This window comes from Castor canadensis, chromosome X, assembly GCF_047511655.1.
Source record: "Castor canadensis chromosome X, mCasCan1.hap1v2, whole genome shotgun sequence".
Lineage (NCBI taxonomy): Eukaryota > Metazoa > Chordata > Mammalia > Rodentia > Castoridae > Castor > Castor canadensis.
In genome coordinates this window covers 91,051,797-91,066,564 of record NC_133405.1, presented here as the reverse complement: position 1 = coordinate 91,066,564, position 14,768 = coordinate 91,051,797, and the positions used below count along the sequence as shown (strand labels likewise).

The 14,768-nt window shown below is 35.4% G+C and overlaps 1 pseudogene; it reads left to right on the top strand.

The window, feature by feature from the left end:
- Positions 1 to 9,001: 9,001 nt before the first annotated feature.
- On the top strand, positions 9,002 to 14,535 carry LOC109681001 (casein kinase I pseudogene; annotated as a pseudogene).
- The last annotated feature ends 233 nt before the right edge of the window (positions 14,536 to 14,768 follow it).

Sequence of the window (14,768 nt, the reverse complement as noted above, 5' to 3'; positions counted from 1 at the left end):
GGAATACAATTAGAAATCAACAGCAAGGAAAACCACAAAACCATTCCAACTCATGGAGAATGAATAACACACTTTTGAACAATTAATGGGTCATTGAAGAAATTAGGAAAGAAATTAAGTAATTTCTAGATTCAAATGAAAATGAGGACACATCTTGGAACCTGTGAGACACAAAAAGGCAGTAGTAAGAGGGAAGTTTATACCCCTCAGCACCCACATCACAAAATTTGAGTGATCTCAAATAAGTAATCTGATGATGTACTTCAAACTCTTAGAAAAACAAGAACAAGTCAATCCAAAAAGTAACTGATAGAAAGAAATTATAAAATCAGTGAACTGGAGACCAAAAGAATGATACAGTAAATCAATGAAACAAAAGTTGGTTATTTGAAAAAAGTAAACAAGGTCAACAAATCTTTAACCAAATTAACAGAAAGAAGAAACCCCAAATTAAAAAAATCAGAGATGAAAAAGAGGATATTACTACAGACACCAATGAAATTCAGCTCATATAAGAATATTTTGAAAATCTATACTCTAGCAAAATGGAAAATTAAGAAGAAATACATAAACTTCTTAGCATATATGTCCCACCAAACCTAAACTAAGAGGACATTGACAACTTAAACAGATCTATAAAAAACAATGAGATTGAGAGAGTTATAAAGAACTTGCCAACAAAGAAAAGCCCAGATCCAAATGGATTCACTGCTGAGAATGCTATCAGAACTTTAAAGAAGAACTAATACCAATGCTCCTCAAACTGTTCCATAAAATAGAAAAGGAAGGAATACTATCAAACTCATTGTATAAAGCCAGCATCACCCTAATACCAAAACCAGGTAACGATGCATTAAATAAAGAAAGTTATTGGCCAATATCTCTGAAGATCATAGAGGGAAAAATCCTCAATGAAATACTTGCTAACAGAATCCAACAACATATTAAAGATCAGACACTGTGATCAACTAGGTTTCATTCTAGGGATGCAAGGATTGTTCAACATACACAAATCAATAAACTTAACACAAAACATAAACAATATCAAGGACAAAAACCGTTTGACAAAATTCAATATTCTTTCATGATAAAAAGCTCTGAAGAAACTAGGAATCGAAGGAACATTCCTTAATATTATAAAGGCCATGTGCAAGAAACTTATGGCCAACATTATATTAAATGGAAATAAAATGAAACCATTTTCCCTAAAATCAGGAAAGAGGCAAGGGTGTCCACTCTCTCCACTCTTATTCAATATAGCTTAGAATTCCCAGCAAGAGCAATAAGACAGGAGAAAGAAATAAAAGAGATTCAAATAGAGAAATAAGTGAAATTATCCCTATTTCCAGGTGATATGACCCTAAAAAAACCCTAAAAACTCAACCAAAAAACTCTTAGATCTTATAAACATGTTCAGCAAAGTATCAGGACACAAAATCAATACACAAAAATTAGTACCATTTCTATACAGAAACAATGAACAGTTTGAGAAAGAAATTAGGAAAATAATACATTAACAATAGCTTCAAAAAATTAAAATACCTAGGAATATATTTAACAAAGGAAGTGAAATACCTATACAATGAAAATTATAAATCTCTAAGAAAGAAATAAATGAAAACATTAGAAGGAAGGACATCCCATACTTACGAATCAACAGAATCAATACTGTGAAAATGGCTATAATACTAAAGGCAATCTATTTGTTCATTTCAGTCCCTATCAAAATTCCAATGACATTCTTCACTGACATAGAAAAATTTATCCTAAAGTTCCTATAGAAGAATGAAAGACCTAGAATAGCCAAAGAAATCCTTTGTAAAAAGAGTAATGCTGGAGATATCACAATACTTGACTTCAAACCATACTACAGAGCCATAGTAACAAAAACAGGATGGTACTGGCGAAAAAACAGACATGAAGACCAATGGAATAGAATTGAAGACCCAGTCACAAACCCTTTGTTTGATTTTCAACAAAGGAACCCAAAATATTCACTAGAGAAAAGATAGCCTCATTGAACAAATGGTGCTGGGAAAACTGGATATCCACCTACAGAAGACTGAAACTAGATCCCAGTCTCTCATCTTGTAGTAGTATTAATCCAAAATGGATCAAAGATCTTAACATAAGATCTGAAACTGTGAAATTACTCCAGGAAAAATAGGGAATACACTGGATCATATAGGCATAGGTAATGACTTTATGAATAGAACACCAATAGCTCAACAGTTAAAAGAGAAAGGAATGACAAATAGTACTACATAAAATGAAAAAGCTTCTGCACAACAAAGGAAACAGTCATTATACTAAAAACTAGAAATAGAAATACCATAAAATCCACTGATACCACTCTTGGCCATATACTCCAAGGAATGTCTGCCAGTATGCAATAGAGCTACTTGCATACTCATGTCTATTGCAGCACTATTCACAATTGCCAAACTTTGGTAACAGTCCAGATGCCCCAGAACTGACAAATGGGTTAATAAAATGTGGTATGCATACACAATGGAGTATTATTTGGCCATAAAGGAGAAAGAAATTATGTTGTTTGCAGATAAATAGATGGAACTGGAAAACATAGTGTTAAGTAAAGTAAGCCAGGCTCAAAGGTCAAAGGTCACATGATTTCCCTCATATGTAAAAGCTATAGACCTATAAGAGAAATGTACATATAAATAAATGAATATACATACAGAGAGAGAGAGACAACAGCATTGTATTTGGGGGTCTATCTGGAAGAACTATGGGGAGGTGGGAGAGGGAAAGAGAATGTTAGAGAATGAAAAATGTTGAAACATTGCATCTGTGTATGAAGATAATGTAACACAATGCACTGTTATAGTGAAATTTCACTGAATAATAGGGGAACAGGGTGCTAGAGAAAGAGTAAGTAATTAATAGGGGGAATAATCTGATTAAAGCACAATATATAGATGTGTGAAACACCAAGACAGAACCCCCATGAACTATCAATATACACTAAAAAATGAAGAACGAGAAGGTAAAATAGGTCCTGTCTGGGAATGGGTGCCTCTGGGAGAGGGAGGGACATAAGGAGATGGTGAAGAAGGGCGAATATGTTATATGCATTTTGTATTCATGTATGAAAATTTAAAAAATGAAACTTGCTGAAATTGTTCTAAACATTCATGGAGGGTGGATGAGGGAGAACGATGGACATATATTGTAAGCACACATGTACATGTCACAATGTATAACACCCATGCAACTATTATATGCTAATTAGAAAAAGAAAAATCAATATTGACAGGTGTCAAGACCAAATATTATACTGTAATACAAAAAAAAGTTTTAGAGGTATTCAGGTATTCAGGTTGGTGAAAAGCTCTACACAGGAAAGTATAAAAGAAAAAAAATGAAGGAAATGAAGAAATACACAAATATATTCATATGTCATGTTCAATATTGAATCCCAAATAAAATCCAAGCAGTTTTGTCATGGAAATTCACAAGATTATTTTTAATGTATGTAAAAAGTAACAGGGACAATAATAGTCAAGATAATCTTTTAAAAAGTGAGTTGGAAAAATTGCACTACTGTATATCAGAAAGTATTGTAAGTATTTAAGACTGTGGTATTAATGCAAGGACAGACCAAAGGGTACATGGAATAAAGTAGAAACAGCACAGAAACAGCCTAAAGTGTATACAGATACTTGATTTATGAAAAATGATAAGTGCAGAACAATGAGGACAGGGTAGTGCTTTTCATAAATGGGGCTGTGTAAACTAAATATCCAAATAGTGAAAAAAAGAACTTTGTGAAATTAATTTGTGAAAATTAATTCCAGGTGGATTGTGGATAGAAGTATGAAAAGTAAAACAATGTCCAGAAAATAGTAACATAAGAGAATACCATTATAGTCTTTTAGTTGCAATAGTGTTTTTTTCTCTTTTATTTTATTGTTTTTACATTTACATACACGTGTATACATTGTTTGTGCCACCTGCCCCCTTCTCTACCCCCACCCCTGTTTCCAGGCAGAACCTGTTGACCCTCTTGTTCCCAATTTTGTGGAAGAGAAAACATGGGAGATAATAAGAAAAACAGCATTTTTGCTAGTTTGAGATAAAAATAGCTATACAAAGAGATTCGTAGCATTGCTTCCATGCACTTGTATGCAATAGTGTTTTTAAAGGCACAAAAAAGAACAAACCAAAAAAGAAAACATTGCAAAACTGGACTATATTAAAAGTTCTGTTCACCAAAATATATCATTTATAAGAGAGAACAGTGTGGAATAGCATCTTTGCTATATATCAAACTAATAAGTAGTTTTAGCCTGAATATATGATTTTTAAACTCCTAAAAAGCAGAAGAAAAAAGACAAAACCCTTATCCACTTAGATAATACAAAACCAGAACAGGAACTTCTAAAAGAAACTCAAATGCATAATAAACATGAAAAAGTTATCAAGCCCATTAGTCATAAGAGAAAAGCAAATTTAAAACTGCAATAAAATAGTACTAGACAACCAATGAAAATGCTCAAATTTAAAAAGATGAAAACACCAATGGTTAGAAAAGACAAAGAGCTATTAGACTCCTTACTTCACATTTGTAAATCATTTTGGAAAACTTGCAGTAACTACTAAATCAAAGCATAGGGTAACAAATGACTGCCACTCTACTCCTATGTATATAACCAACAAAAATCTGTATGAAAATGAACTGATATATATATAGAGAGAGATAGTATTATTTATAGTAGCCCAAATCTAGAAATAATGCACATTTGAATGTTTATTATGTGATTTCATGTTAAACCATTAATTCAATAATATGAATGAATATCAGAAATAATATCAAATATCATTTGTTCAGTGAATGAAGTCAGGCACACCATAATATTTACTACATGATTCAATTTATGTAATATGTAAAATAAGCAAAAGTAATCTATAAGGTTTGAAATCAGGATACTGGTTATCATCAGGGAGCTATTGGAGACTTTGAAAAGGAAAGGACATAAGAGATTTAGCTGAGGGGATGGCAGGGATCTATTTCTTGAGCAAGGTAGGAGTTACACAGATATGTTTTCATATTTGTGAAAATTCAACATACTATGGGCCCATACTTGTGGATTTTTCTGCATGTATGCTATAATTCAATAACATACACAATAGAATATTATTTAGCCATAAAATAATTAAATTCTGTCATTTGTGGCAACAAGGACAAAACTGAAAGACTTTAAGTGAAATAATACACAGGAAGACAGATACCATCTGCTCTTGCTCATATATGAAATATTAAAAAGTTGATTTCACAGAAGTAGAGCATATAGTAGTGGTCACTAGAGTTTAACAATGGTAGGAGACAGAGGGTGAAGGGGAGTCTTGAATAACAGGTAACACAAGAAAAAAATGAATTATGCTCTACAGTGTTAGGGTGACTATTTAAATATTTTATAAGAACTAGAAAAGAGGAGTTTGAAAGTTCACAGCACAAAAACTGGCAAATATTTAAGGATATGAAAATGTTAGTTACCCTGAGTTGATTATTATATGTTGCATGCATAGATTGAATTATCACATGTTACCCAATAAATACGTACAGTTAAATTTTCTCAAAAAATTCAATAAATAGTAATGTACAAATGAAACAATATGTGAAACCCTTTGTAGTTTGAAACAAAATAAACCAAGAAATAATTAAAACATTAATTAAAAATATTAATAGGTAGTTATCAAATGCATACTGAAAATAATAAATCTTCAAGTAAAATTTAAAAGTGTGTTGGGTATTCATAGCAAAGAAAACAATCAACAAAATGAAATAGTAACTTACAGAATGGGAGAAAATTTGTGCAAACCATAAATCTGTTAAAAGGTTAATATTGAAAGCCGGGTGATGGTGACTCATGCCTGTAATCCTAGCTACTCAGGAGGCAGAGATCAGGAGGATCGCAGTTCGAAGCCAAACTGAGCAAATAGTTTGTGAGGGCTGGTGGAGTGGCTCAAAGTGGTACTGAGTTCAAACCCAGTTCCAAAAAAAAGGTTAATATTGAAAATACATAAGAAATTCCTCTAACCCAATAGGCAAACATAACAAAACAAACAAACAAAAACCCCACAAATAATCCAAAGGGGTAAGGAACAGTAATGGAAGGGGTTGAACAGACCAAAGTAAAGTATACCCACTGCAGGGATACATTGAGACACCCCTTCCAACATCAACTTCAATATTAATAACGAAAATTAGAACTGTAAAATAAGTAGTGTGTGAGGGGGGTACTTGTGGAAGGGGGGAAGGTGAATGAAGGAGATTAAGGAGATGGTGTAGAGTTGATGGACTTTAATACCTATATGAAATAGAACAAAGAACCTCTTGCAATTGCTTTAAGTGGGGTGGGGATTGATAACATGTGCATGGCATTCTGTATAACATTATTATTTGTGATAAGAACACTTAAAAGATCTAGCTTCTTAACAAATTTTAAAAATATAATACACATTGTTTACTGTAGATATTATGCTGTACAGTAGAGATCTAGGATTGATTTGCCCTCCATAACTGAAACTTTTGTACCCTTTCTCCCTTTTCCCCTTTCCCCCATAAAAAACCACAATTCTGTTCTCTGCTTCTGTGCGTTTGCCTATTTTATACTGTCACATAAGTGATATGTTCTTCTGTGTCTGACTTATTTCACTTAGCATCATGTTCTCCAGGTTCATTCATGTCATCACAAATGCCAGGATTTCATTCTTTTTAAAGGGTAAATGATATTCCATTATTTATGTACACCACATTTTCTTTATCTATTCATCTGTCTATTGACATTTATATTGTTTCCATGTCTTGGCCATTGTGACTAGCGTTGTAATGAACATAGGAGTGAGTGCAGGTATCTATTTCAGATCTTGATTTCAATTTCTTTGGACATATACCTGGAAGTGGGATGACTGGAATATATGGTAGTTCTATTTTTAGCATTTTGGGGAGTCTCCATATTGTTTTACATAGTGGCTGCACCATTTACATTTCCACCAACAGTATATAAAGGTTTCCTCTTCTCCACATCTTTGCCAACCAATACTTGTTTTCTTTTTTTGATAATTAGCAATCATAACATGTATAAGATACTATCTCAGTGTGCTTTATATTTGAATCTCTCTCTGATTTCATATTTGCTTTCTTTGAAAAAAATCTCTATTCACTTCCTTTGCCCTTTTATGTTATTATTTTTATAGTACAAAATCATTTTAATATAAAAATTCAGGAGTAGCATTTTACTTTTTCAGAGTTTTTTATTATAAATTTTTATTGGGATATATTTGTTATATAGCAGGAGATTCATAGTGACAATTCCAATTAGGCTTATACTGTACATTACTTACATCGCCCCATCGTCTCTCCCTCTCAGCCTCCTCCCGCCCCACTAAGTGACTGTTTATGTAGCTAGTATTAGAGAGACAATCATTAAATGCTGCAATAATGTCTATTTGATATCTTTATATTGGTGAGTATATCTGAAAATTCCAGAGAATTTAAAAAGTGCCTTTGATCTTTCCATGAAGATGATGTTGATCAAGACATTTAAGAAAATAATGGATGGAACTGGAGAACATCATCTTAAGTGAAGTTAGCCAGGTTCAGAAGGCCAAAAGCCACATGGTCTCTTTCATATGTGGAATATAGACCTAATACAAATTCAATTATAATATGAAAAACAGGACACACTAAGGGGAGGTCACATACAAAAGGGAGAAGGTAAAAGAAGGAAGGTAAAAAGTTGAATATGGTTGATGCAATCACTATACAAGAATGAATATAGAATTTTTAAACCAGTTAAAACCACCATAAGAGAGAGACTAGGGTAGAAAAAAGAAAAATAGAGGAGATGAAACAAATCAGACTTTAATATCTATATACATGGAAGTGCCACAAGGAAACTCCCTGTGTAGCTATCTTAAGCAAACAAAAATGTCAGTTTTTTTTTCTTTTACAAAATCAGATAACAGGAGGGCAGAACAGGTTGTGCCTGGGTGGGAGGGTTGGTACCAGTGGGAGGGGGAAGGGGGGGAATGGGGAGAGGAGGTGGAGAAAGGGTGTAGGAGGGTGAATATAGTGCAAATACTGTGTACACATGTAAGTAAATAGAAAAATGATAACTGCTGAAACTTTTCCAAGAATGGGAGGAGAGGGAGATAAAAGAGAATGGTGGAAGGCAAGTAAATTCAAGTATGATATATTTGACATATTGTAAGAACTTTTGTAAATGCCACAATGTACCCCCACCAGCTCAACAATAGAAAGAGAGAGAAGAATAGAGAGAGAAAAAGCGAAAGAAGGGAAGAAAAGAAGGAAGGAAGGAAGAAAGGAAGGAAGGAAGGAAGAAAAAAAGAGTCCACTTGTTACTGGGAGTTTCACTTGGGGTCCTCAGTCTGTGCACTCCCACAAGAGAAGATTTCAGGCAAGACATGAAACAGCGAAAGAAATAGCAAAGTTTATTAAGTATGGCAACGTTTATTAAGAGAGCGAAGAATATGTCACCATAGGGGAGAGTGGGACATCTCAGAGAGATCAATGACACACTTTCTATGACCCAGCTCTATTGAGGTTTAAGGTGAATTTTTAGGAACCTTTTATAAATTTATCAAGACATTGCTGGGGTTTGTTAATCAATTATATTTCATCACAAACCTTACCACAATCCTTCTACTACAAGTTTTTACCCTCTTGGTTTTATTCATATCTGTGTGTTTCCATCTTGGAACAAAACCTTATTTTATGATGTAAAAACCTTTTTATCTAGAAAACGTTCTATTACTTATCACTTTCTCATGCCCTACCATATTCCATCAATTGTATCTTAGCATAACTCCTATCACAATTCTTTTTGTAACATGCTTTGAACCTTCTAATTTTGCCTTTATGTGCATGTTTCCATTTTGGAACAATCTGCTTTTAGAAAAAACAAAGGGCAGACTATATTCCAAAGAAAGAAAGAGAGAAAGATCATTGAGAATCATGAAAGAGGCAACAGGACAGCTGAAAAGCATGAAAAAGGAAAGTGACACAGAGAAAAGTAAGAAACAGTCTGCTAACTCCAACCCTAGCTCTCCAGGGAAAGAAAAAGCTAAAGCCACAACCATAAAGTAAGCCAGACAAACATGGTGACAACAGACTATCAGTCCTAGCTGCAGGATCACAATTCTCACAGCCTTAAATCCACCACAAGGATGGATTACAAGTTTTGCCTGCACGGCAAACCAGTATTGGAAAAGAAAGACATTTTGTTGCTCTCCATAAGTCAGTGAGCTATAGCCAGGCATCATCTGAGAGAGGGCCTACTGTTTCAAACTGAGTTACTCTGTGGACATGAAAACAAGGAACAGTCACAAGTTAGGGGATCTGGGAACACACTTACACAGTGTCTGGGCGGGACACAGCCATGGGAGGCAGCCGTGGAATGGGGGGTGTGGACATGGGCCAGTTAAGAAATTTAAGCATCAGGGAGCTCAGGCTATAAAGGGTACAGGGGTTGGTGGTCCCAGCCTCTATGACAAGAAGCCAGCCCCATAACCTGTGGTTTACCACAGAGTAAAAGCTCCAAACTGAAGCCATGGCCTGAAGATTACTCAGTTCCTAGAAATGACACTCTGCTGTGTGCAGTTTACTCTGGGCAGGACTGAGAGTTCTGAACCAAAGAAAGGCTGATTGCTTGGATTCCCTATCCTCCTCCATCCCACAGGGTAGTTTACAGCTGGGCAGGTTCTGAAAGCACTGACAGTGGGTAGTTGTGGTGCCAGGTTCCCTTGATTCTTCCCCTCCAGTTTAGATCTTAGTGCTTGGTTTACTTACCCCACTCTCCAACATACTTGGAAATGCCCCTAGACTTGGACATTGCTGTATGCACAAACTAGGAGAGCTCTGGAGAAAGTGGGAACCTGTGCAGACCACAGGCTACAAAACTTGATGAGGCCAGCAGCAGCTCTAGGTACACAAAGAAAATAAGCTTCTAAAGTGAATGCAGTCCTGAAGCTGACAACTAGCCCTTAACCAGCCTGACTGTCAGCCAACATACAGCACCAGCCTGAACAGTATTGTTGCTTTTCTCCTCTCTGAATGATACTAGGGAGTGAACCCTCAAGAGAAGGCTGATCACTAAGAACATCCCCACTTAAAACGGAAGAGATATCCATCCCAACAGATGCACAAATCACTACTTAAAAACACAAGAAATGTGAATAAATAAGGCAACAGGACTTCTCCAAAAGTCCACAACTCTTCAATAACTGAATCCAAAGATATTGAAATGGTTGAAATGCCAGAGAAAGATTTAAAAGTCTAGTTTTTAAAATGATTATCTCAACAATTATTAATGACCTCAAAGAGGAGTCAAATAAACATATGAATGAAGTAAAGAAGTCAATTCAAGACCTTGAAGTGAAAGCCAACAAACTCATACGAAAAATTTAAAAACTTAGAGGAAAAATTCAACAAAAGCATAGAGAATGTGGGAAAAAAACTAAACGGAAATGAAAAAGTTCAATATATAAAATAAAAACTCAATGGAAAGCCTCACAGATGAGCTCAAGTGGGAGAAAGAATATCAGAGATTGAAGATAAAGGTTAAATAATTATTAAGATATCAATTAAGACAGCAATAAAGAAAAAATAACCAATCATGATCATAACATCCAAGACCTCTGGATGCAATGAGGACACCAAACCAAATGAATTTGTGATGTACAAGAGGGGGACAAGAAAAAGATTAAAATTAGAGAAGACTTAGTGAATGAAATTATAACAGAAAAATTCCCAAATTTAAAAGAAGAAATGGATATCCAAGTACATGCAACATTAGAACTCCAAAGAGACACTGACTGGAAAAGAACCTCTTCACATTGTATTATAGTTAAAATACCAAGAATACAGAATAAGGGAAGAATATTGAAAGATACAAGAGATAGAAGTGCCAAGTTACTTAAAAAGGCAAACAATCTGAATAATAGCAGACAAGCGCTAGGCATGATGGTGCACACCTGTCATCTCAGCTATTCAGGAGGCAGCCATCAGAAGGATCACAGTTCAAGCCCAGCCTGGACAAAAAGGTTTGCAAGATCTTGTCTTAACAGAAAAAACAGCTGAGTGTAGTGGCATGTGCCTATCATCCCAGGTGGGAAGCTTAAAATAGGAGGCTTGTGGTCCAGACCAGCCAGGGGAAAAAGCAAGACTCTATCTCCAAAATAACCAGAGCCAAAAGGCCTGGAGGCATGGCTCAAGTGATAGAGTGCCTGCCTCACAAGTGTGAAGCACTGGGTTCCAACATAAGTACCACCAAAAAAATTGTTAACTCAATAAACAGGCAAACCTCTAAGATGAAAAAGCAGATTGACTCTCAAAAATAACCCTAAATGTGGACAGAAGTAACATTTAGATTAAAGATGTAGATTGCTGATGGATTTTTTAAAAACCAGATCCAACTGTTTGCTGTCTATGAGAAAATCACCTCAATGGCAATGACATGTGTGTCATAGACTGAAAGCAAAAAAATGTAAAACAATATTCAGGCACTTGGAATCTGAAAGCAAGCAGGATAAAAGCTATATTCATGCCTGATAAAGCAAAGTTCAAGTAAAACTTAGTCAGAAGGGATAGTCACTACATATTAATAAATGGAACAGTCCATCAAGAAGAATTGAAAAAAATATATATATATACACAAAACATTGGTGTGCCCAATTTCATGAAACAAACACTACTGGACACAAAGGGTTAGACAGGTCCATATACAATACTAGGAGGTGACTTCAATGTCTCACTTTCAACAATAGACAGATCATCTGGACAATAAAAAAGTCAACAAAGAAACTTCAGAGTTAAACTGCATCACAGATAAATGGACTTAACAGACATCTACATAATATTACATTCAACAGCTACAGAATGCATACTCTTCTTAACAGCCTTTCTCCAAAAGAGATCACATTTTAGAACATAAACCAAGTCTTAACAAATACAAAACTACTGAGATAATTTCTTCTGTCTCATCAGATTATAATGGAATAAAATTAGAAATCAATAGCAAAAGAAACTACATAAACACATGGCAATTGAACAATACAATTTTGCATGATCAGTGGGTCTCTAAAGAAATCAGGGAGGAAAAATTTAAATTCATAGAATTAAATAAAAATTAAACAAAACTTTCCTCAACCTGTTGTATACAGCAAAGGCAGTTCTAATAGGGAAGTTTATAACAATGGTGGGTACATTAAAAAAAATCAGAACGATTGCAAATAAATAACTTAATGATGCAGCTCAAGACCTTAGAAAAATAAGAACAAGGGAAACTCATATTATTAAATGGAAAGAAACAATAAGGATCAGAGTGGAAATTAATGAAATTGAGACTAGAGAGCAATACAAAGGATCAATGAAAGAGTTGTTTGTTTCCCAAACTCACCGAAAGAGAGAGAAGTCCCAAATTAATAAAATTTAGAGATGAAAAGGGGGCTGTACAACAGATATCAATGAAATCACAAGAATCATAAGAGAATGTTTGAAATTTCATTTCAATAAATTGGAAAATCTAGAAGAAATGGATAAATTCCTAGACACATATAACCTGCCAAATTGGACCAAGAGGATATGAACAACATAGATTTGTAAAGAGCAAGATGGAAGTAGGAATAATCTTCAAACAAAGAAAACTGCAGGACAAGATTCACTGCTGAATTTCAGACTTTTAATAGAGAAGTAACACCAATGCTCCTCAAACTATTCTATAAAATAGAAAGGGGAGGAAAACTTTAAAATTCATTTTATGAAACCAGTATTACCCTGATATCAAAACCAAAAATAAACACAACAAAAAAGAAAATTATAAGGCCAATTTCCCTGATGAACAAAAATGCAAAAATCCCCAACAACACACTTACAAACCTAATTCAACCACATATTAAAATGATCATACACAGTAATCAAGTCAGTTTCATTCCAGGGGTGCAAGGATGGTTCAAGATATGCAAATCAATATATGTAATGCAGCACATAAACACAATAAAGGACAAAATCACATGATCATCTCAATAGATACAGTAAAATCCTTTATCAAAATTCAACATCTGGGCCCTCCCTCTTGTTGAAGACCCTAGGGGGCTAGAGTGGGAGATCCTTTTCCCAGAGTGCTTTTCCTGGTGAAAAAGTGGCTGCTAGGGACTGGGGGAATTTTGTGGTGGCTGGAGTAACAAGATAGCCATGTTGGCATAGTGACAGGAGTTCCTCTGGCACCAGTGGTGGCAGCAGTATCGCCACCCTAACTCACTATGCCCTTTTTCCAGCCTGATCATGAAAACAAGACAGAGCTGGCCACCCAGAAACAAATGGCCTAACATAAGTAACCCCAACAACTCTTCATAAACTTCAGCCTAAGAAAAAGAAACCTGAAAAGGACCTCCGCTTCCCATTTCCTGCTGTTCCAGGTGGATGGGCCTAGCAGGCCTCCCTCCACCCCTCAGAGGTGTTGGGACTTAACCCCAGCCCCCATCTTTGCATCTCAGCATAGCAAGCAGGAGCAGCTCCAAGGCCAAATTCATTGTCAGAGGGAAAAATTAACTGGTGAGGAAGATTGGGTCTGGCTCCTTTGGGGACATTTATCAGGTGATTAACATCACCAATGGCAAGGAAGTGGCAGAGAAGCTAGAATCCCAGAAGGCCAGGGATCTGAAGTTACTGTACAAAAGCAAACCCTCAAGGTGGGGTTGGCATTCCCCACATATGGTGGTATGGTCGGAAAAAAGACTATAACTTGCAAGGTATGGATCTTCTGGGACCCAGCCTTGAAGACCTCTTTGATTTCTGTTCAAGAAGGTTCAAAATGAAAAACGTACTTATGTTAACTGACCAGATGACCACTAGAATTGAATATGTGCATACAAGAATTTTATACAGAGACATTAAGCCAAATAATTTCTTAATGGGTATTGGGCATCACTGCAATAAGTTATTCCTTATTGATTTTAGTTTGGCCAAAATGTACAGAAACAACAGGCAACACATGCCATACGAAGAAGATAAAAACCTCACTGGCACTGCCTGATATGCAAACATCATGCATACCTTTGTATTGAGCAGAGTCTCAGAGGTGACATAGAATCATTAGGATAGATTTTGATGTATTTTAATAAAACCAGCCAGCCAAGGCAAGGACTAAAATCTTCAACAAAGAAACAAGAATATGAAAAGAAGATGTCCACTATTGTATAAGTTTTGCATAAGGGGTTTCCTGAAGAATTTGCCATGTATTTAAACTATTGTCTTGTGCTGTGCTTTGAGAAACCCTCAGATTACATGTATTTGAGGCAACTATTCTGCATCCTTTTTAGGACACTGAACCACCAATACAACTACATACTGATTTGACAGTGTTAAAGCAGGAGCAACACAGCAAGCATCCCCTTCCTATGGGCATGGTCAGCAAGTCTAAACCCCCACAGATTTCTGAGCATGAACTGAGGAAACAGAAGAAGCAGAGCAGATGATCAGAGCAGCATTTGTTTCTCTCTAAATCTAGAAATTTTAGTTCACATGTACACTAGCCAGTGGTTGTGAACACCAATTAATTAATGTAAAGAACTTAATTTCAGTATAAACTGGCTCTGGGCAGCATTGGTGATATTGTATCCTGAATTATAGCTGCTGTAATTGTGAATATTAACTGAGATAGTGAAATATGGTGTCTGGTTTTCAACTGCATTTTTTTCAAGTAGAAAAGTTAACAAAATGGTTG